The following is a 20,936-nucleotide window of genomic DNA, read 5'->3' on the forward strand; positions in this document are numbered from 1 at the left end:
ACAGCTTCCATTCACAGCAAAGGGTCCCTATGGTAGTTAGCACAGAACAGCTGGACAGGACAGAATGCAGGCCATCAACAGGTGCCCAGGGCTCTTCTGGGCTCTTCCAGGATAAATTTAATAAATGTGAAGAAAAGGATGATAAGAATCAAGATTAGAAGTTCATTACTGACTAAAAAAATAAAATTGGCAGAACCTAAGAGATCCACAACGTCACGATAGCCTACAGGAACAAAATCATTTAAAGTTGCTAATTAACTTCTCATTTTTCCATTAGCTTCTGACACCCTTCAGAAACATTTTGGAAAATCATTCCCAGGCTGTGGAGTGAATGGTGGGTTCAGCTCTTAAACCAAGATTACCCCATCCTCCTCCAACCCATTTTTCCCAGCCTCTTTATTCTCAGTAGATGGCACTACTGGTGATCAAGCTGCTTGGGTCAGAGTCCTGGGGTGGGGGGCAGCCTCACGTGGTACCCTCTGCCCTGCAGATGTGCCCAGCCTTTCCATTCCTCAAGGATTCCAGCAGGTCTGGGAAAAGGCTTTGCATATCCTTTGTCCTCTTTGCTGACACACAGTGTCCCCTTCCCATCCAGACACAGAAGATAAAGGGGCCCCAGTGAAGCCTTCTCTGACTCCCTCACACTGGAATGGGGGCTTTTCCTGCGTGCTCCCCATGGCATCTTGCTGTCTCTTATCATGACCTCTGTTGCATGAAAAACTCATTGCCCTAGGGACTGTGGATTTTCTTTTAAAAATGAGGGCTTTAAAAATATATTATTTATTTATTTCAAAGTCAAAACTGGGGAGAAAGTTCTTTCATTTACTGGTTTCATTCCCCAAATGACTATAATGGCCAGGCTATTCCATTTGGGCAGCAGGGTTCCAACACTTAGGCCATCTTTTATTGCTTTTCTCAGGGCATTAACAAGGAGTTGGATTGGAAGTGGAGCATCTGGGAAACGAATTGGCACCCCTAGAGGATGCTGGCATCGCAGTCTGTGGCTTTATCTGATACACTCCTGTGCTGCCCCCCACCTCTGGTCCATTTTCATCACAGACACATTGCTAGGGCCTGGCACTTAGCAGGTGCTCAGTAAACAGCAACTGAATGAACAGATATTCTCTAGCCTGTTGCATTTCTCTTTTGAGCTTTTCTCTCTGCACTGAGGCTGATCCTGGCTTTTATCAGCATATACCTTGCATTTTTTCCCATCTATTGCAAATGTGTGTTTGTGTGTACGTGTGTGTGTGTGTGTGTGTGTGTGTGTGTGTGTGTGCAAGGAATGAAGAAGGTTGAGAAATCTTTGTATTGGAAAGGTAGTCAAATGGCCCCACTTTGGACTTTCAGCTTTGTGAAGGTGAGAGGGGTCAACAGAATCGATATGGCTGTTACTGCAGAAGCAGCCTACTTGAGATGCAGGAACTATGTAAGAGACCCACGACATTATGCAGTGGGGAGGGCTGATCAGGGCCAGGCCGGGGAGAGACGCTGCATGGTGCAGGCATTGCTGTTCCTGTGCTTTCTTGCTAGTGGTGGTAGGGGGTTCCCTGGGAGACAGGGAGACTCTGAGGAGCTGTTCAGAACATTGCTGTTGTGCTGGGCTGGCGAGGGGGCAGCCCCAAAGCCCTCTTGCATCACATGTTTCAACAGAGACTTCCTGAAGCCAATGTCAGTTCTTGAAAATGGAAATGTTTGCAAACGAGCCACCCACTGCTGCAGAGCTGAGATCACCAAATGTGGAGCACATGTGCTTGCAAATCATCCGAGATGAACTCAGAGTGTTTTGTGTCCAACACGTCTTCTAACTTACCGTAAGCGAACAAGATTTTAACATGTTTCCAAGAGGAAATGCAAAATCTCTCCTGGGCCTAACTGGCTAACAGCATTTATCATTCTCTGTTGATATTGTTTCAGCAGACTGATAAACTCTTGGCTCACTTTTTCTATTCTCTTTTGTGGTGGAAAGTGGCGCCACGCTTCTCGCAGGGCCAGACAGAAAACGATTCTTGGCCTAGGTGCTTCTGTTAAGGGATTTTGCTAACTTGCCATCTAAAGGGTGTGAGAACAGACCCTCTGAACAACATCACGCAGACCAGTGGTCCTTGGCTCAGGTGGTGGTGTTGGCCCACTGTGTCGCTAGGAGACCCATGGGGCTCTACCTGGAGACATTTCCGGTAATCACGGTGCCAGGTTGGGTTCGGGGAGGGCTCTGGTGGCACCTACTAGATAGAGGCCAAGGATGCTGCTCAACACTCCACAATGCATGGGACAGCTTCTCAGATAGATAAGTACTTGACCTCAAGTGGTACTTGACACACACAGAGGAAAGAATGTATCCTTCAAACAGTCTACAGCTGTGTCCTTTCACCTGCAACCCAGAATGCTCCCAATAGAACACAATGCTAGGCAGGAGGAGCTGGTGTAAACTACTGGACTGAAATACTGTGAGTTTTCTCTAGAAACTTGTTTACTTGAGAAATAGTACCTCAAAACCAAAGAGAACTCTCATTACTAGGCTCCCTGCCAACTCCAACAAGATAGCCCTGACATCAGAATCCTGGAAGAAAAGTGTCCCAAACCCACTGAGAAAACATTTAATATCACTGTAAGAAAACAAACAAAAACTCATGGCTTATATGCAGTTTACAAAATAGTAAAGAGGGACAGCTTCAAATCACCTTGAAGGCAGGAATTATTTATTGTGTCACTGTTGTATCCCCAGTGCACCCAATAATGTCTGGCATATAGCGGCATTCAAGAAGTATTTGTTAGAAGAATAAACTAAAAAGATTTAATAAAAATCAAGTGAGAAAACATACTTCTACTAGAAAAGGAGAATCAAGAGCACTTGATGTATTTGACATTTTGGGTTGAGGAATTGCCCTGGCCTACTCTCTTCCCTTTCTTGACACACAAAGAAACGGAAATGAACCAGTAGATGTGGGCTCAAGTCATTAACAGTTAATCACAGTGAAAATATTTGTATAAGAACTTATGGTCTGCTCCCCCCTAATTTGGGGCAGTCGGACTAAACTATTTCCTGAGACAAGAGTCAGAGGATACTCCAGGAGTCAGGTTCAAACACCAGGCTCCTGGCTGTGAGGCCAACTGCTCAGCAGTCGAGCTGACAGTAAAATGTCCTCTGCTGCATACAGTGAGATGCTGTGGCTTTAATGTTTAGTACCTAAGATCAATTGTGATCATATGACACTCTGATGACTTGCTCCCAATCAAGGGGGTGGAGGAGCATGAACTGACAGTAGGCCCTGCCGTTACTCAGACCAAGAAAGCATCATGTACCCTAAAGGCAGGGCCACAGTTCTTTGTGAGCTGCCATGCCTAGGAAAACTGGTGGAGGGCACAGCATGGGGCTCCTGGGCCTGTGCTTGCCAGTTGCACATTTCAGCTGCAAACAGAATGGTCCTGTGCGTGTCATGCACAACATACCCATCTCACTTAAAATCTCCTTAGTCCTGTAGAGTTTTTCAAAAGGCACCAGCAGCTTTCAGCACCTAGGGAAGAGCTGCCTGACCCAGAATTCAAAGATAGCCACAGCCTGTCCCCTCAGGGGCACGGCACACATGATCCATCCATCATAGTGCTTTCTGTTGTCATCTTGTCATGGGTTGGCCTTGGAATTCTTCATTTCACTGGGGTTGATTGAAGCTGATTTAAAGGACAGACTCTGTCCCTATCATGGGCATAAACATTTTTTTTTGATCCAGGATGAGTCTAGCTGAACAGACACCGCATAACAGATGCCACAACACCACAGTCTGGTCTGCCAGATGCATATTAAAGATTGCCACAATCATGTGTCTTTGTATGCAATCACAGAAGCAGTGCCAGGATGCCTGGGTTACAATGGGGCAGGTCTTGAGAAGATTTCAGGTGTATGTTGGGAGCTGGGTACCACAAGGGAAGCACATCATGGCTTCTGCACAGGCAAGTTACAAGGCACCTTCTCTAAAGAAAAACACACTTATGGGCAGATTAGGAAAGATGAATCTGCCAACAAATAACTTCAGTTTTAGTAGGGTAAGCACTTTCGTCTCAGAAACTGACCTAATGTTGGAGTGAAGTGACAACCCTTTGGGCATAACTCACCAGGCCAACTTCTGACAGTTCCCAGCGGGCTGTCCCAGCTTGGGAGAGTGACAAGCAAAAGTGTCACTTTTTTTTAAAAAAAAAAAAGGTTTATTTTATTTGAAAGGCAGAGTCTCTCTCTCTCTCTCTCTCTCTCTCTTTCTCTCTGTCTCACACACACACGCACACACATACACACAACACAGAGAATTGTTCATTTCCTGGTCTACATCTCAAATGGCCATGATAGGCTGGGCCAGGCTGAAACCAGGAGCCTGGAACTACATCTGGGTCACCTCTAGGGGTGGCAGGAGCCAAAACACATGGGCCATCTTCTACTGCCTTCCCAGGTGCCTCAGCAGCGAACTGGATAGAAAGCACTACAGCCAGGATTTGAATAGGTGCTCTGATAAAGGATATCAGCATTGCAGTTGATGGTTTAACCCACTGCACCACAACACTGGCCCCAAAGCAATGCTTTTACTCATAGTTTCAGGTGGCATCTTTCCTGGTATTACCACTTACTCTCCCTTTAGCTGGTTTTCACTTATTATGTCAGACATAAAGCAACAAGAAGAAATGGAACTAGGAATCTCAAAGGTGAACACAAGTAACCGAGATGAAGAAAACTGAAAAATAATCTAAAGCTGAATTGTAAGTCAACAGCCCAGTTTCCTATACTTCCTTTGGAGAAAATAAAAAAACTAACAGCTCTCTAGCAAACACAACAGTAGTGGCACAAAGGAAAAATGGTCAAATTGTGGCACCTCAGAAATTATTTGGTTTCAGGATAGAGGATTCATGGCAGAGGTCCCTCGATCCTTGTACAATTGGAAACACCTACAAAAATTGCCCTGAGGGACTCTGGTGTACCCTCAGTGGAGAAAGTGAATCCTTTGAAGACCTAGGGAAACTTTCCATTGGTTTCTACCACATGACTGATGGGTGTCAAGACACCTACAGTTACTTAAGTACCTTGCTGCCAGCAGTCACAGAAGCAGTTGCTCTAATTCCCCAACTCCAGCTGATCCTGACATGTGGGGAAATTGTGTTTCCTGAGACAGGAGCCAGGAAGGCCTGGGGAGGCTAGAGAGGAGCCAGGAGCAGTCTCCTGGCTAAGGTCCTGAGGAAAAAGAGCAATCAAGGCAGGGTTGGCATTGTAGAGATGTGAGGGGTGAGTCACATACAGAGCTGGTGCTGGGCCCAGTCAGTGATCCCAGCCCAGCTATGGAAAAAGAACGTGCAGGACTTTCCTGATGTGGGGAGAATCCTCTCTCCTGCCAACTGGAGGGAAGGAGTGAAAATGTGTGCCTTCTGAAAATGACAGCATGGAGGGGCAAGTGAGTGGCAAAATGAGTTAAGCCTCTACTTATGGTGCCAGCATCCCACATGGGCACCGGGTTGAGTAGGAACTGTTCTACTTCCTATCCTGCTCCCCGCTTACGGCCTGGGAAAGCAGAAGAGGATGACCCAAGTCCGTAGGCCCCTGCACTCATGTGGGAGACCTGGAAGACATTCCAGGCTCCTGGTTTTGGACCAGCCCAGCTCTGGCTGTTGAGTCCATTTGGGGAGTGAACCAGTGGATGGGAGATCATTCTCTTTCTCTCCTTATCTTTGTAAATCTGTCCTTTAAATAAAAATAAATAAACGTTTAAAACAAATGGCAGCATGGAGGCAGAATTCTGAACTGCCCACCCAAAATTCTTCCTCAGTGTACACATCCCATAGGATTCCTGGGACTTGTAAATGATGGGAAAGTCATTCCCACAAGTGGGTAGTGTGATCTGCCACAGCTGATGTTAGGAAGGAGTTATTATTCTGGGAGGATCTGACTTAGCCAAGTGAATCCTTAAAAGCGACAGCTCTTGCTGGAGAAGCGGATTCAAAACCAGTGAGGCATTCAGGATAGACATTCTCCACTGCTGGCTTTTTAGCAGGAGCGGGGCGGGGGGTGGGGTGGGGTGGGGGGAGGGCTATGTTGTCACACAAGTAAGTGCACAGCCTCCTACAGCACTTCTTAGTTTACCAGCCATGAGGAACTGGGCCATCAGTCCTATAACCACCAGGACCTTGAATAAGCTTGGGAATGGATTCTTCTCTAGCTAGACCTCCAAAGGAGCATAAAGATGGCTGGTACCTTGCTTTCAACCTGGCTGAGCAGAGAACTCAGCCATATCATGCCTGGACTGGTGATCTGAACCCTGGAACTGTGATCTTAGAAAACAATACTCTGTTAGGTGGAATTTATTCTGGTGATTTGAGGCATTACAGAGATGAAGGCTCCAGTCTTGGTCGTGATGATGCCTATCCCATGAATGCTCACAGTGCAGCCCAGGCACTGTGCTGTTGTCTCACTAAATTCTCAGAACACTTCAAGACACAGGCATTGTTATGTTCTTGGCCTCTACGAAGTAAGACTAGGGTGGCTAGGGAATTTGTCTATAGCTGCCTGGGGTAGACAGAGGAAGTGATACCCCATGGCCTGATTCCATGGCCAGCACATGGGCCTTTACACTACAGGGGCTCTGAGATAAGAAGAGGTAGTACTATAACTATGTCACTGATGTGTGATGGTACTGCAACTGGACCCAGTCAAACACAGCACTGAACAGGACTGGAAGTAACAGACATCCATCTTAAAACATGTGGTGGAGTGCGAGCCCTGTTTCCTGGCACCCAGAATGTGCCTAAGGTTCCCTGCCCCTGTTCTTGCTGGGAGGCCTGCCCCTCAGGGCTGGGAAGCAGAGGTCCACCTTCCTGAACAAATTTTCCTCCCCCTTTGCCATCACCTTCCATCCCCAGCATCTGCAGACCCAAAGCTGCCCAGTGAAAGAAAACTGGAAGCCATCAGGCCCCACGGATGAGATTTAACACTGCTCTCAACCAAGTGCTAGAATCCATTCCTAACCTAAATGGTCACATGAAGCTTTTGCATCAGCCATGAAGGAAAGGCTCCAATTGGAGGCAAGAACATTTTCTTCCTGCATTTGCCTCACAGGGATGTCAAGGGTCAGACAGGAGTGAAATGGGGATGAAAATAGGTAAACATGTATTTAACTTCAACTGTACAAAAGAATTTGGATGGAATGAGAGGGGGGCAGCACTCTGGTGAATGGGTTAAGCCCACTGTTTGGGACGCTGGAATCCCATGTTCAAGTGCTGGTTTGTGTCCTGTTACTTTGCTTCTGAGCCAGCTGCCAATGTGCACTGGGCAGGTAGCTAATGATGACCAAAGCATGTGGGACTCAGCCATCCATATGGAAGACCAGGATGCAGCTCAAGGCTCCTGGCTACAGTCTGGCGCAGCCCCAGTTGTTTTGGGCATTTGGGGAGTGAACCAGTGGATGAAAGATCTCTTTTTTTCTTCGTCACTTCACCTTGCAAATAAATATTATTTTTTTCTTTTAAAGAAAGAATAAAGGCACAGATTGCTATGTTTTTCAGGTTCCAACTCTCTCCTCCCTCAACCCTCTTTGGTCATGATAAAGTCTCTTGTAGATAATGCTTTAAAATTAACTTTAATTTTGAGATTAATCCAACATCCTATCTACCCTTCAAATATATAAAGCTCAGTGGTCTTTGGTGCTCATACAAAGGAAGCCATCATCACTATCTCCACAGTATTTTCCTCACCCCAGAAGAATCCCACACCTGTGAGGTAATTACTTCCCTTCCCCCTCCCTCCCCAGGCTCAGGCTGATCTCTTTCATGTTTCTATGGATTTAGCCATTCTGAATATTTGATATAAATGGAGTCAGAAAACATGTGGCCTTCTGAGCCTGGGTTTTTTTGCTTAGCATAATGTTTTCAAGAGCCATTCACATGTAACATGATGATGAGTACTTCACTTCTTTCTTCCAAATGCAGAATATTCCCTTGTAGGGAAAGAGCACATTGTTTGCTCATTCATCAGCTAATGACACTTGGATTGAGTCCACCCCTTAGCTACTATGAATAATATGGTTATGAACATTCATAGACGAGATCTTGTGCAGACATGTTTTCAATTCTCTTGTGTTAATATTTTTAATATATAAGGAATTTGTATGGGTAAGAAAAACTCTAAGGTTAGGTTATTGGGAGAGCATAAGAACTGACAACACAAAGGAAAACAACTTGTGCAACTTACAGGAAAATATCAGCTTTCCTAGTAATCAGGGAAATAAAATTTTCTCTAAATTTCATAAATCTTAAAATAGAAGTTTACCCAAGAGTGATAAAGTTCCTTTGTAATGAATAACCTCTGACATTGCTGTTTGAAGACTAAGAATTAGTGTATTAGCCTTTTGGCAAACCAATTTGGCAATATAATAAAAAATTCTTTTAAGAAAAAGGTCATTCTTTCTGACCTGTGAATCTGTGATACTTTAAAAAAGATACGTTTAAAACATGACCTATGAAGATATTCAATGAAGTGTTACTTATCATCCAAGAAATTAAAAAGCTTGCTAATAATTCAACTAAATGGCAATAACTAGGAAAATGCCAAAATGTGTTTCCAGGGACCAGTGCTGCAGGAATGGCAGGCTAAGTCTATGCACATAGCACCAGCATCCCATTTGGACACAGGTTTGAGTCCTGGCTGCTCCAGTTCTGAGCCAGCTCCCTGCTAATGTGCTTGGCAAAGCAGCAGAAGATGGTCCACGGATGGGAATCTTGCATCCATGTGGAAGGCCCAGAAGAAGCTCCTGGGTGCTGGCTTTGGATTGGCCCAGTTCTAGTCATTGTGGCCATTTGGGGAGTGAGTCACCAGACAGAAGATCTCTCTGTCTCTTTTTCTCCCTCTCTGTAACTCTCCATTTCAAATAAAAATAAATTTTTTTTTTCAATAAAAGCATGTCTACAACGGGAAGACAAGTAGCAATTAAAACTCAGATTTACAGAAATAATCAGTAATGCAGAAACATGGTCAATTGTATGAAGAAAGATCATAGAATGACAACTATAGAGCAAATGCCCAACAGTTCTTTGGAAGGAAACATGCTGAGATCATTGGTGTCCCATTGGTGAAAACTCTATCGATATCTGTTCTTTGTTCTCTGTTTCTTAATTTCTCAGATTGTCTATACTGAGAATGTACTGTTTTCATAATGAGAATAATCATCTTCCTATTTTTTTTAATAAGGAAGTTCCTTTTAGTCTTATCAGTCACTGATTGCATTAGTCTTTCATTTGAAACAGCCATACACAGATGATGTCTACTTGGATGAACAGAGAAGGGCAGAGAGTGAGAGGTAATTAATTCCAGAATCTGTTAAAAGGTAGCTTCTGTGAAGAATGATCTGGAAGGGGAAATGCACCAAAGGGCAAAGAGATTCCCTCTTTGTAAAACAAATTCAAAGACTCTTATTTTACTTCTTGATATGCAAATTTCAGAAACCAAAAAAAATTTATAGACAAGAGAAAAAACAAGAGAGTGAGTGAAAGAGACCACTGAGGTCTTCTGCATGGGTGGCTGGTACCCAAGATGAGTTGCCTTCCTTAGCTACGCATTAGCAGGAGGCTGAACAGGAAGCAATGCAGCAGGAACTCAAACCAGGTACTGTGAAATGGGATGGGGGTTTCCCAAGTGGTGTCTTAGCCACTACACTAAATGCCCACCCCACATGTGTGACTTCCAAGTGTGCCCTCATCCCATTCCTGCAGAGAAGTGGGTAGAGTAGGGGAAGGGGAGGGGCAGGGAACAGGTGGTAAGCGCAGAATAACAGCCACAGAGGTCTAATTCAGGGGCACAGAAACAGAGAAGCCATATCTAATCACCATGAGGGCTCTGCAGGTAACAAGCACAGACCCGAGAACGGAGTGGCTGGCTTGGTGCGTTTCTGAGAGTCCCTGAGCAACAAGTCCTAGGCAGCAGAGTGGGGCAGGAACTCATTGAACTTGGAAAGACAGCACTTCTGGAAAAAGTTGGGATCAGCACACCCATCTGCAGGCTGCATCTGAGTGAGGTTCCGGAGATGGGGCTTCAGGAAGGTGGGGGAGAGAAGCACAGCATTTTTGTTCTTTGGCTGCAGGGGAATCTGCTCTCCCTCTTCCCTGTCTTCACCCTTTCCGGGGGAGAGATTCAACTTGGCATTGGGATTCCCTGACCCTGAGGCCATCTCTCCCTAGACTTAGGGTCCTCCCGGGCACCTGGAGTGACAGTGGTTCTTGTGATCTGAATTATTGGGGAGACACAAAGGACCTTGCAGAGTTGATTCTTTCCCATTGTTGCGAATCAGACAGGTCTCTCTCAGACTTCCTCATCCTCGCTCCCTTTTCCATAAAAACAGCCACAGGAAAACAAAAGCGAGGGCATCTGTTCACAAAGCAGCAGAGAGAAACAAGTAAGTCAGTGACACATCTGGGCCACTGGGAAGGAGTCCGAATTGTGGGGCTGGGCCTGAGGAACAGTTGTGGCACAACTGGCTGAAGGTCCAGGGGCCAGGGTGTCACCTGGCAGAGCTGCAGGAAAGCGCAGTGGCACAAAGCCACTGTCTAAACTGGCATCATCTCCGCCCCCTTCACGAGATCCCTCATAGTGGATACAAGCACAGGAGGTTCATTCTCCAAGGTCGAACAAAAGCCGGTACTGCCCATCTCTGATCTCTGCAGTCCTCGGGGCCCCTGGCCAGTGTGTGGTCTCATCCTTTCAAAGAACAGTGAATTCTTCTCCCTTGGCTTTCATGCTCTGCTTCTAGTCAAGGAAATCCAGCTCCTTTAAACAAAGTGGGACTGGGAAGGCACAAATCTGATGTCTCCCTTTTTGCCACCTAGCTTGTAGGATCACGCCTCTGGTCTCCAAGTCTCTCCCTTTTTGCTGACCGCTTATCTATCTGGTTACCAGGTTGTGTAACATCAAAAGCAGACTGGCCTGGCATTTGGCCGGGAGGCTGGTGACCAGGGCTTCATTCTATCCAGGTGGCAGGTACCAACTGTGTTAATTTCTGCATCTGTGCAGTGCTTTAGAATTTCAAAGCTGCTGAGGAGTGAATGAAGATAAACCAGCTAGGAAACACATGGGTGAAGGTGGAAGAAATTCAGTGGAGAGACCGACTGTCTCCCGTTACCTCCTCTTCTTTCTCGCCTAAAGGAAATGAGGCGGGGGGTGGTGGTCAGGGTTTGCAGAAAGCTCGAGTCTATGTCCCAGGGAGGCCCAGGAGCTGAAGGGTGCTCCTCAGCGTGGCTGAACAGTGAGGTAGGGGCTGGGAACTTTGAGAGGTGTCCCCTAATGAAAGTCACTGGTGACCCTGCCCGGGGTCAGGACGAAAGCTGGTTCGTCCCTGAGCTGGTTCCTGTGCAAAGGAAAGAATCAAGGGAACCCCTACTTGAGACCTGAGAGAAATTTCTTAACAAATGTGAAAAAGGACACTTATTTAATCTATGAGGACACATATTCTAAAGACAATTTCTTACAAAATTTAGGATAAAGCAATTTAGTAGTGACTGCCAAATTTCACTAAGCCCATGAGTGAGGCAGATAATATGACTTCTAAAAAAGATTTATTGATTTTTACTGGAATGGCAGATTTATAGAGAGAAGGAGAGACAGAGAGAAAGATCTTCTGTTCGCTGGTTTACTTCCCAAGTGGCTGCAACGGGCCAGAGCTAAGCCGATCTGAAGCCAGGAGCTTCTTCTGAGTCTCCCATGCAGGTGCAGGTCCCAAGCTCCTGGGCCAACCTTTATTGCTTTCCCAGGCCACAAGCAGGGAGCTGGTGGAAGTGAGCAGCTGGGACACAAAGCAGCAGCACCCATAAGGGATCCCGGCACATGCAAGGAAAGGACTTCAGCCACTAGGCTATTGCACTGGGCCCCAATATGATTTTTAAAAAAGATTTATTTATCCTTATTGGAAAGGCAGTTTTACAGAGAAAAGGAGAAACAAACATCTTCCATTCACTGGTTTATTCCCCAAGTGGCCACAATGGCCAGAGCTGAGTCAACCCGAAGCCAGGACCCAGGAGTATAGGGACTACTTTATTGCTTCCCCAGGCCACAATCAGGGATCTGGATGTGAAGTGGAGCAGCTGGTACACTAATCAGAGCCCATATGGGATCTTGGCGTGTGCACGTCCCTGAGCCATCACACTGGGCCCAGATAACATGATTTTTTGAAAATGCTATCTTCAGAAGAATGAAGCTTGAAGTGATCATCTTAAAAGACTGCATAACACTTGTACCTCCCCCTTTTCAGTCAAGAGTTTGCAGTTTTCCAATTTCAGATAGGAATATCCTGGGTCTGAAAGGATACAGCCTTGAAAACTTCGAGGGCTAAATCCTGAAAATGAGTGGAGGAGGAGAGGAATGAAGGTGACGGGTGTAGCAGATTGACTGATGCTACTGGCAGCCCAGCCCCACGAAGACCTTGCAGACTCTTGCAGACTCTTGCAGCCAAGTGTGGCCATGCCACTTAATTCAGGTCAAATAGTTTGTAGCAAATGTGATTTTTTCAACATCTGCATCCTTAAAAGGGAGCTATTCATTTTCTATTTTTCTTTTCATGTCCTGTGATCTGGAATGTGGACATGTGGTGATGTCCACTGTCAGAGACGGACAACACAACGGGAAATAGGAGGGCCATAGGGCAGGAGGAACTTGGGTTCTGCATGGTATCACAGACCTCAATTCATCTTCCCTGAAGCGCTGGTCTCTAACCCTCACATGAGAGAGGCATGCACATTCTTTTACTGATTGACTGACTGACTGATTGATTGATTGATTGATTGTGGCGAGGTCCTTTTGTTATAACACATAGCTTATACCTCAACAGAGGAAGGTCAAAGAGTAACTTTGTCAGTTCCATGGTGCTCCCACCCTCTCACTTCTAGGAACTTTGCCTCTTTGACATTAACAGCTAAACCTGGCCCTCTACTTGTTTTCTCAATTACTCTACAGAGGAATCTTGCAAGTGTCCTCCATGGTTAAGGAAGTTGGGAGCTCAAAGAATTTAAGTAACTTGCCCAGGGTGACCCAGTCTGTGGTACTTGGATCTGAATCTGCAGCCTGTACAGTCACATCTTCCACCTGCTATACCACATTGTCTTTTGGGCAGTGCACTCTGCTTGCGGCCAGTTTCTAGATCCAATTCAGCCTGGTTCCCAGGCTTCAAAAACATCTCAGTCCTACAGCAGGCTTTAGAGAAGGTCTGGAGGCAGCGGAACCAGCCCAGGTTGCTGATGGCATTACACTGACACTCAGGAGCCCTGTTTTCTCATGGGTGCAGCACTGGGCTGCAATGCCAATGCCAACATTCCAGAAGGAACTCTGAGTCTTCCTGCACACACTCAAGCTGAACACCAAGTGACAGAGAGACCCAGCACATCTCTCATTGTCTTTGAGCTGGATCTTGTAGAGAGACCTAACATGTGGTCATATTTGACTAGGGATGCTCCGATGGGTCTCGGCATGGCCACAGTTTTCAGGCCCTTGACTGAGGTCTGTTTTGAGATTTTCAACATGATGAGACACATGTCCTCCAGCTTTTTATTCTTATGTGTTTGAGTTATAGTTTGAAATACTTTCTTAATATCACCCATCTTCCATGGCTGCTACAATGAAAAATACCAAATGATCTGGCTCTACCAGCTCAGACCTTCCTGAACTTTGGTCTTGGCCAAATTCTCTCATCATAGGAAGGCTCCACTTCTCTCTGGCCCTAACTCGGGCTTGTAGGTACAGCTAATTCTCCTTCTGAGTAATGGGAAGCAACGAGGAGGTAAGAAAGGAAACAATCACACAAATAAAGCAGCTTGCCCCACCCCTCAAACCTAAGTTACTCAGAATTCACCGCAGTAATACATCACCAGTTTTCAGTCCTTTGATTTCTCTTGCATTTCTGAATTTCCACACACATCCTTTTATTCCTGTTTGGTCCCACCACTAGCCTCCTTTTTTTTTTTTTTAATTCCTTTTCTTTTTACAGCAAACAAATTTTGATCTCTATGGCTCTCTATAGAGAGCCTCTATCACTTTAGAGGCAGCCGGGGGGCTCAGGTTGAGGAGGGAGTTCTAACCCCCTCAGGCCAGCAGTTAAGAAGCTGGCTGGGCACTAGCTCAGACAAAGAGACATGGACACTGTGGACATGTCTGAGAGCACGGGAGGAATGGAATGGCATGACATTGCCAGAGGACCCAAGCAATCTTTTGGCTTGTTTTGGTCCACATTCATGGAGCACTCAAATGTGCCTGCCAGGACTGCTGTGAGCTTCTGGGTGCTAAACTGAAGAGGGCAGGCTACTGCTCCAAGGGGGTTTACAGTCATGGAATTGAAATGTGCAGCTGGGAGAGACTGAAAAAATGAAGCTTTAGAAGCAGAGAGAAACCAGATTTGAAACTGCTTCAAATGTGTCCTTGTCATCAGTGGAGTGCTGGGCTCATCATGGTGCTTGAAGTTTTCTTATGTGCAAAAATGCAAATTATCTTTTTAGATCAGTCAGTAACTTTGTGACCTGGCTCATCACTATCAATAGCACTATGTGGACACTTGTAAAAATTCATACAAAATGGAGTTAAATGCAAATATAAAAATTCTGAAATCTGGGACCAGCGCGTTAGCATACTGGTTAAAGTCTTTGCCTTGCATGCTCTGGGATCCCATATGGGCACCGGTTCTAATCCCGGCAGCTCCACTTCCCATCCGGCTCCCTGCTTGTGGCCTGGAAAAGCAGTAAAGGATGGCCCAGAGCTTTGGGAGCCTGCTCCTTTGTGGGAGACCTGGAAAGAAGTTCCTGGTTCCTGCGGGCTTTGGATTGGCGCAGCACTGGCCATTGCGGCCGCTTGGGGAGTGAACCATGGGATGGAAGATCTTCCTCTCTGTCTCTCCTCCTCTCTGTATGCCTACCTTTCCAATAAACACAAATAAATCTTCAAAAAAATTCTGAAATCCATGCACACAATGGGGTTTTCAAAACACCTGTGGAAAAATGCATATTATGAAAAATTTTATGTGTGGTTTTCAAATTTTTGTATTGAATTTACCTTTTTTTTAAAAGCATAGTTTTGATTTGATTGCATTTTTCTAAGAACTAATTAAAAATCCATTTATTTGGAAGGCAGAGAGAGAGAGACTCATTTATCTTTTGGTTTGCTCTCCAAATGCCTGCACAGCTGGAGCTTGGTTAGGCTGAAGCCAGGAACCAGGATCTCTGCCCGAGTCCTCCACAAAGTTGCAGGTACTTTGGTTCCTGAGCCAACACCTGCTGCCTCTCAGGACACACATCAGACAGAAAGGAAGCAGAGGTGGGACTTCCAGGTTCTCTGATATGGGATATGGGCATCCCAAGTGGCAGCTTAACTGCTGTGCCACAATACTTCCCCCGTGACTGGCACTTTGGTGTAGTAGGTTAAGCCTCTGCCGGAAGCATCCTTTTTAGAGTCTCGGCTGCTCCACTTCCAATCCAGCTAATGTGCCTGGGAAAGCAGCAGAGGATGGCCCAACTGCTTGGGTCCACTGTATCCATGTGGAAAATCTGGGAGAAGCTCTTGGATCCTGGCTTCAGCCTGGCCCAGTCCTGGCTCTTGAGGCATTTGGGTGGCGACTCAATCAATGGAAGACTTTTCTCTTTAACTTTGTCTTTTGAGTAAAAATAAAATATTAAGTCTCTATGGATATAGACCAAAGATGGACCCCAGTGAAAGAATTGAATACATCCTAACAGTAAGATGATGGACTCTATGGCAATGTCCATGCCTACATTGTGGGGAAACACTTCAACAACAGCATGATGAACTTGTGACTGTTCATGAAGGACATCCATTGTAAAACTAGAGGGGCAATTAAAGGGGGTGGGGCTTGGGGAAGGGCATGGGCAACCCCAGAGCCTATGGAACTATATCCTAAAATAAAATAAAATAAAATAAAATAAAATATTTTTAAATATAAAAACAATTCTCCAAATTTATCTTTTAATTCTGTTTCCCATTTTGAAACGTCCTTGGATTTCAGATAGGGGAATAGGTGTAGGGAGGCCGTTACCTAAGGCCTCACAGCTAGGTTGAGTTAGATTTAAACCTATATCTGGATGACTGTAAGACCTGTGCTCTTCACCACATGCTAATGAAATAAGCTAAAGCATTTGTTGTCACCCAGATGATACTTATCTATTAGACCGTGGGAGTGAAACTGGGTCTTGAGAGCAGAGAAGTGTGAGGGAGCCACAGAGGAGAGGCCACGAGTGGGAGGAGAGTTTTAGCTAGGTGCCTGGGCAGAGAGGCAGCTAAGTAAGATGTGACTTCTTAAGCTTGATAAACGACTTCATTGATTTTAGTGTACCTAGATATGCATAATACAGGCCTTGTAAATCATCCCTGATAGTGGCAAAGCTATCACACTTGTTGCACGGGTGAATAAAGATGTGGAACCACAGATGGCTGTGGCGGTCATTTACTAGAGGACTAGAGAAGTCACATGATCTGAGAACCCTGGCAGAGAAAGAACCCCACATTCTTTTGGGTCTGGAAGGAGTGGGGGAGAGAGAGACTTGTGCAATTGTGTAGGTGGCTGTTTAAACAAGATGAGAATAGACAACAACATGAACATCTGCAACACAGGATGTTGGAAGAAAGACAGTAGTGTTCACACACAGAGACACACACATGCATGTATCAGCTAACATCCCACAAGGGTGTGACGTCATAAGAACAGCTTGCAGGAATGGGGCAGGTGAATGAAGCTGCTAGGGGACTGCCATCCAGTCTCCCCAGTTGTGAAATGTTTGCTTTCTCAAGACAAGTGAGAACGTTCTTATGGTACACAAACGGCAGTTTGCATGTCACTTTCGTCAGAGGATGGAAACTCTTGCTCATGCACCAAGCAAGAGTCATCAATTAACAGCTGTGGGCAGCAGAAATGACCTGTTCCTGAGCATTCCTGCTGAGCTCTGGGGAGTGCTTTTACTAAACTCCAGTTGATGCTGACTTGAGTGTGGCTTCTTGCTCTGCCTAATCTCAGGTTCAAAACAACCCACCTCGACTCAGCAGCAGTGGGTTAACAATGGCAAACACTTGGAATAAGCCCAGCCAATAGCAATGCCCTAATTCTTGACAAAGGCTCTCCCACCTGCTGATGTCAGTGCAGGTGAGAAGAGAGGGGCCCTGTGTGCAATAGGCCTTCATACTCTTGTGCTCACTCACTCCATCTCGCTTCATCCTAGGCTGGGTATGAGCTCCTTGATGCTGTCCCTGCTGAAAGCCGTTTCACAGTCACTACACTTGCCTCTGAAGATACACCCTTTTTTATCTCAGTTCCTCTGCCACAATAAAAATGCTACTAGAAATTGGTGTTTCTGTACAAGTCTTACAAAATAGATTATTTAAATCAATCCCTGTTTCTTGAAACTTACGCAATGATTTCCTAACTTTGTTTTTCTGAACTATGCTGCAACTGTTGTCAATGTTTGTTTCACTACACTTTCTGGCTCATTTTCCCTTCTGTTCTTTCCACTCTTTATTTGTGTTTCAGGCATTGGATTTTGCTTCTAATAGCAACAGTGGCCTCAGATTTCTCCTCTGTATTTTGAGTAATTCCCCACAACAGAGTTCTTATTTCTCACCCCAAAGCATGTCTGCTTTCCTACGCAGGCCAAGTGACAAAACTGTCACATTTCCAGTCCAAATGAAACAACATGACACCTGCCACATAGACCCTTTGTGTCTATACTGTCATTGCAACATAAGGAAGTGATGCTATTGGCAGAACTGCAAGCAGAAGCAAGTCCTGGTGAGAGTGAGGGACGAGAGCAGTTGCACCCACTGCTGGCAGGATGCAAACTGGTACAACTAATTTGGACAAGCAATTTCACTTTTTTTTTTGTGAAGATAAAGATGTACTTAACCTATGAACAACAATTCCCCTCATGGGTGTACACCCTAAAGAAATGGGCCCCGTTGAAGCAGAGGGTAAATGCATCATGTTGTCTCAGACCAGAGTAAGGCCCAAGAATGGGAATAATCTACTTTTCTTACAGGTCTACAGAAGATACTCCAGTGCAGGATGCACAGAGTCCATCTCTATGTAGCTTGGCTTTGTTTCTGAGACTGTGCCAGGGTTCTCTCTCTGTCTTAGGTATACACTGGCCCTGCCAGAACTGGCTGTTCAGGGACAGACATCCCCTGGCTAACCAAGAGGTGCATTAATCGAAAGAGCAGGAGGGAGAGGCTCAGGAGTGGTTTTTATTCCCACGGCTGGAACTCTGCTCCTTCTGTCTCAAGCCATGTATCCTTCCATTTCTCTCTCCTCTCCTCTTTTTTGGTCCCCACAGTTGTCAACATTGCCTGCAGGTGATGAGTGCTATTCTGGCTTCCTTTTCTATAAAAGGTGGTGATGCTATTACCCGTAGAGAGTTACTTATCCTTAACCTTCTTTGACTTTAAAAGAGAGAGGGACCATTTTACATGGTTCATGTGACTAGAAAGTATTTAAGCCATTATCTGGACTCAGCAGTTACTCTGTAAACCACAGGCATATGCATACAAGGATGGGGGCATGCCAGATCCTGGGGTATTCTTAAGTGCTATGAGCAGCCTTTCCACTCGGGGCACTGAGAGCCAGTGACACCCTAAGAAGAAAGCCATCACAGGTATTAATCACTCCACCAAGTGAATCAGTGTGGGTGAGAGAGAACACTTAATGAGTATAACTGAGGAGATGGCAAAATGGATTGTTTTGATAAAAATAAAAGAACAGGGGCTGCTCCTATGGCATAGTAGTTTAAACTGCCTGTGGTGCCAACTATCCCATACAGGTGCCAGGTGCTCTACTTCTAATTTAGCTCCCTGCTAATGACCTGGGAAAACAGAAGAGGATCCCTCAGATACTTGGACCCCTGCACCCACGTGGGAGATCAAGAAGCTTCTGGCTCCTGGCCATTTGGAGGGAGTGATCCAGTGGATGGAAGATCTCTCTTTGTTTTGTCCTCTCTCTCTGAACCTCTACCTTACAACATCTCTGTTTGTCTTTCCCTCTCTCTCTGAACCTCTGCCTTACAAATAAATAAGTCATTTTCTAAAATGAAAAGAACATAAAGAAAATAAAATGAAGAAGGGAGTAACCACATTTCTGCTTCACTTCTGTTTGATTTCAACTCAGGAAAGGATAATTAGAAGGTTGGGACAGAGCATTATCTTTTTTGGTGTATGTGTGTGTGTGTGTGTGGGGGGGGACTTTGAATTTAACTCCTGAGGTAAAAAAATAAAACACAAAAACCAAAAATAAAAACCCCTTTGTGTGAATTACTCTATCAAAAGTCAATTTCAGGGATCCCTCAAATGACGGTGCTCTGGCATGTCTGCACATGACAAGCTCCTTTTTAATCTAAATACTAACGTTTGAGTGCACAGGTTTCAGGCGCCCTGTGCCGACGGGTGATAGCATGAGGAAGAGCCAATGGATCTCAGGATAGCAGGCGTGCCACTGCCTCCTCAAGGCCATAAGAGACAGTCCTGAAAATCCTAACATTTTAGGAAAAATCCTTTGGGCCTCAAAGCGGATAAGGAGCAGGTGGGTACCATGATTTTCCCTATGGCTATCTTCTGGGGTGTCCTGGATTCTGTCCTGTCTCCTCCAAAGGGCGGAGTGAGCTGCCTACAGGCCCTCTCCTCTGCACTTCAGGACAAAGGGCTTCAGAGACCTTTCAAGCTGATGCTGGATGCCGTGGGACCGGGCCCCCATCTTGGCACCTTGGCCTTTTTCTCAGTCTTGGATGAGGGCAGGGGACTCTGTACCCAGGTCAGATGCTGACCCTGTGGGTCGAACTGGACATCCTGGAAGGGTGTGGCTTTTTCCATGGTACTCCTTCTTGCTGACCATCTCCCTACTGACCTCTCTCTCTATGCCCACTACTGTGTTTGCTGCAAAGAATTTCTATGCTCAATGATGAAAAGGAGTAGAGAACAGAGGAAAAGTGCAGCTCCCTGGAGGGGGCCCCTGCACTGTGCTGTGCCAGGCTGCCCAGTCCAGGAACAGTGTGAGGCTGATACCCAGCTGTGTGCCCACAGTCAGCCGTGCCAAGAACGTCCAACAGGCCCTGTGGCTGAGAGCTGGGAGAGCAAAATACAAAGATTCCCTCTTTGTCTTCGATCGCCTACTGAAAAAAAGAAGTCTAAAATGCTTCCGACTGCTGGGTGGAGACCAAGTTCCGGGAGTGGTGACACAGAGGGAGAAATCAAAACGAAGAACTGAAAAATCTATTTGGTCACTTGAAGAGTTTTCTCTTTTGGATTCTGGCCAATTCCTCTCTGTCCCTCCCTCCTACCCTCCTTTTACATAAAAGAGCTCCAACTGTGAAGTTTGCATCTCCTCTTTTCTTGAGAACTGAAAGACTCTTGGAGCAGAATGGAGGAGCTAGCTGGCCACTGTTGGGATGGCAGGATTTGGCTGGTGACACACCCAATGGTCTTGTGGCGAGCCCTGTGTGGTAGCCATGGGGATACCTACTTATAAGCCATGGGGAACTGAATGAGACCAGGAAACACATTCAAATGCCAGTGCTGGGCAAACGGACAGGGTGAAAGTGATAGCCTACCTGGACACGGAAAACATGCCTCTAAGACCCTCTTAACGAATGTGTTTTCTGATTACCGCAGAAATGAAGATGACAGAAGTGCTGATAAGGAGCAATGAAGTGAATCACGTAGTTCTGTGATGGGTGTGAGCAAAATTAGACTCAAACTCAGACAAAAACCACAAGTTTCTCAGGCTTCTTCTACCTGAAAGTGCCTAGACCAAGATTCACAGGATGGGAGTGAGGTGCTTGTCCTGGGATTGTAATCATAATGACTACTTCATAAAGACACTATTTATCTTGAATACTGAGAGGGTTCTGTTGGAGTGTCCTTAACCTACGGGCTGCTCTAGTCCCTCGCTTGCCTC

The 20,936-nt window shown here is 45.7% G+C and overlaps 1 protein-coding gene across 6 annotated transcripts in view; it reads right to left on the minus strand.

The window, feature by feature from the left end:
* FYN (FYN proto-oncogene, Src family tyrosine kinase) overlaps positions 1–20,936 on the minus strand; it is a 117,798-nt gene that overhangs the window by 62,593 nt on the left and 34,269 nt on the right. The gene's annotated exons all lie outside the window — the stretch shown is intronic.

This window comes from Ochotona curzoniae, unplaced genomic scaffold (assembly GCF_017591425.1).
Source record: "Ochotona curzoniae isolate NIBS_2020 unplaced genomic scaffold, NIBS_Ocur_1.0 contig_3819, whole genome shotgun sequence".
NCBI classification, from domain to species: Eukaryota; Metazoa; Chordata; class Mammalia; order Lagomorpha; family Ochotonidae; genus Ochotona; species Ochotona curzoniae.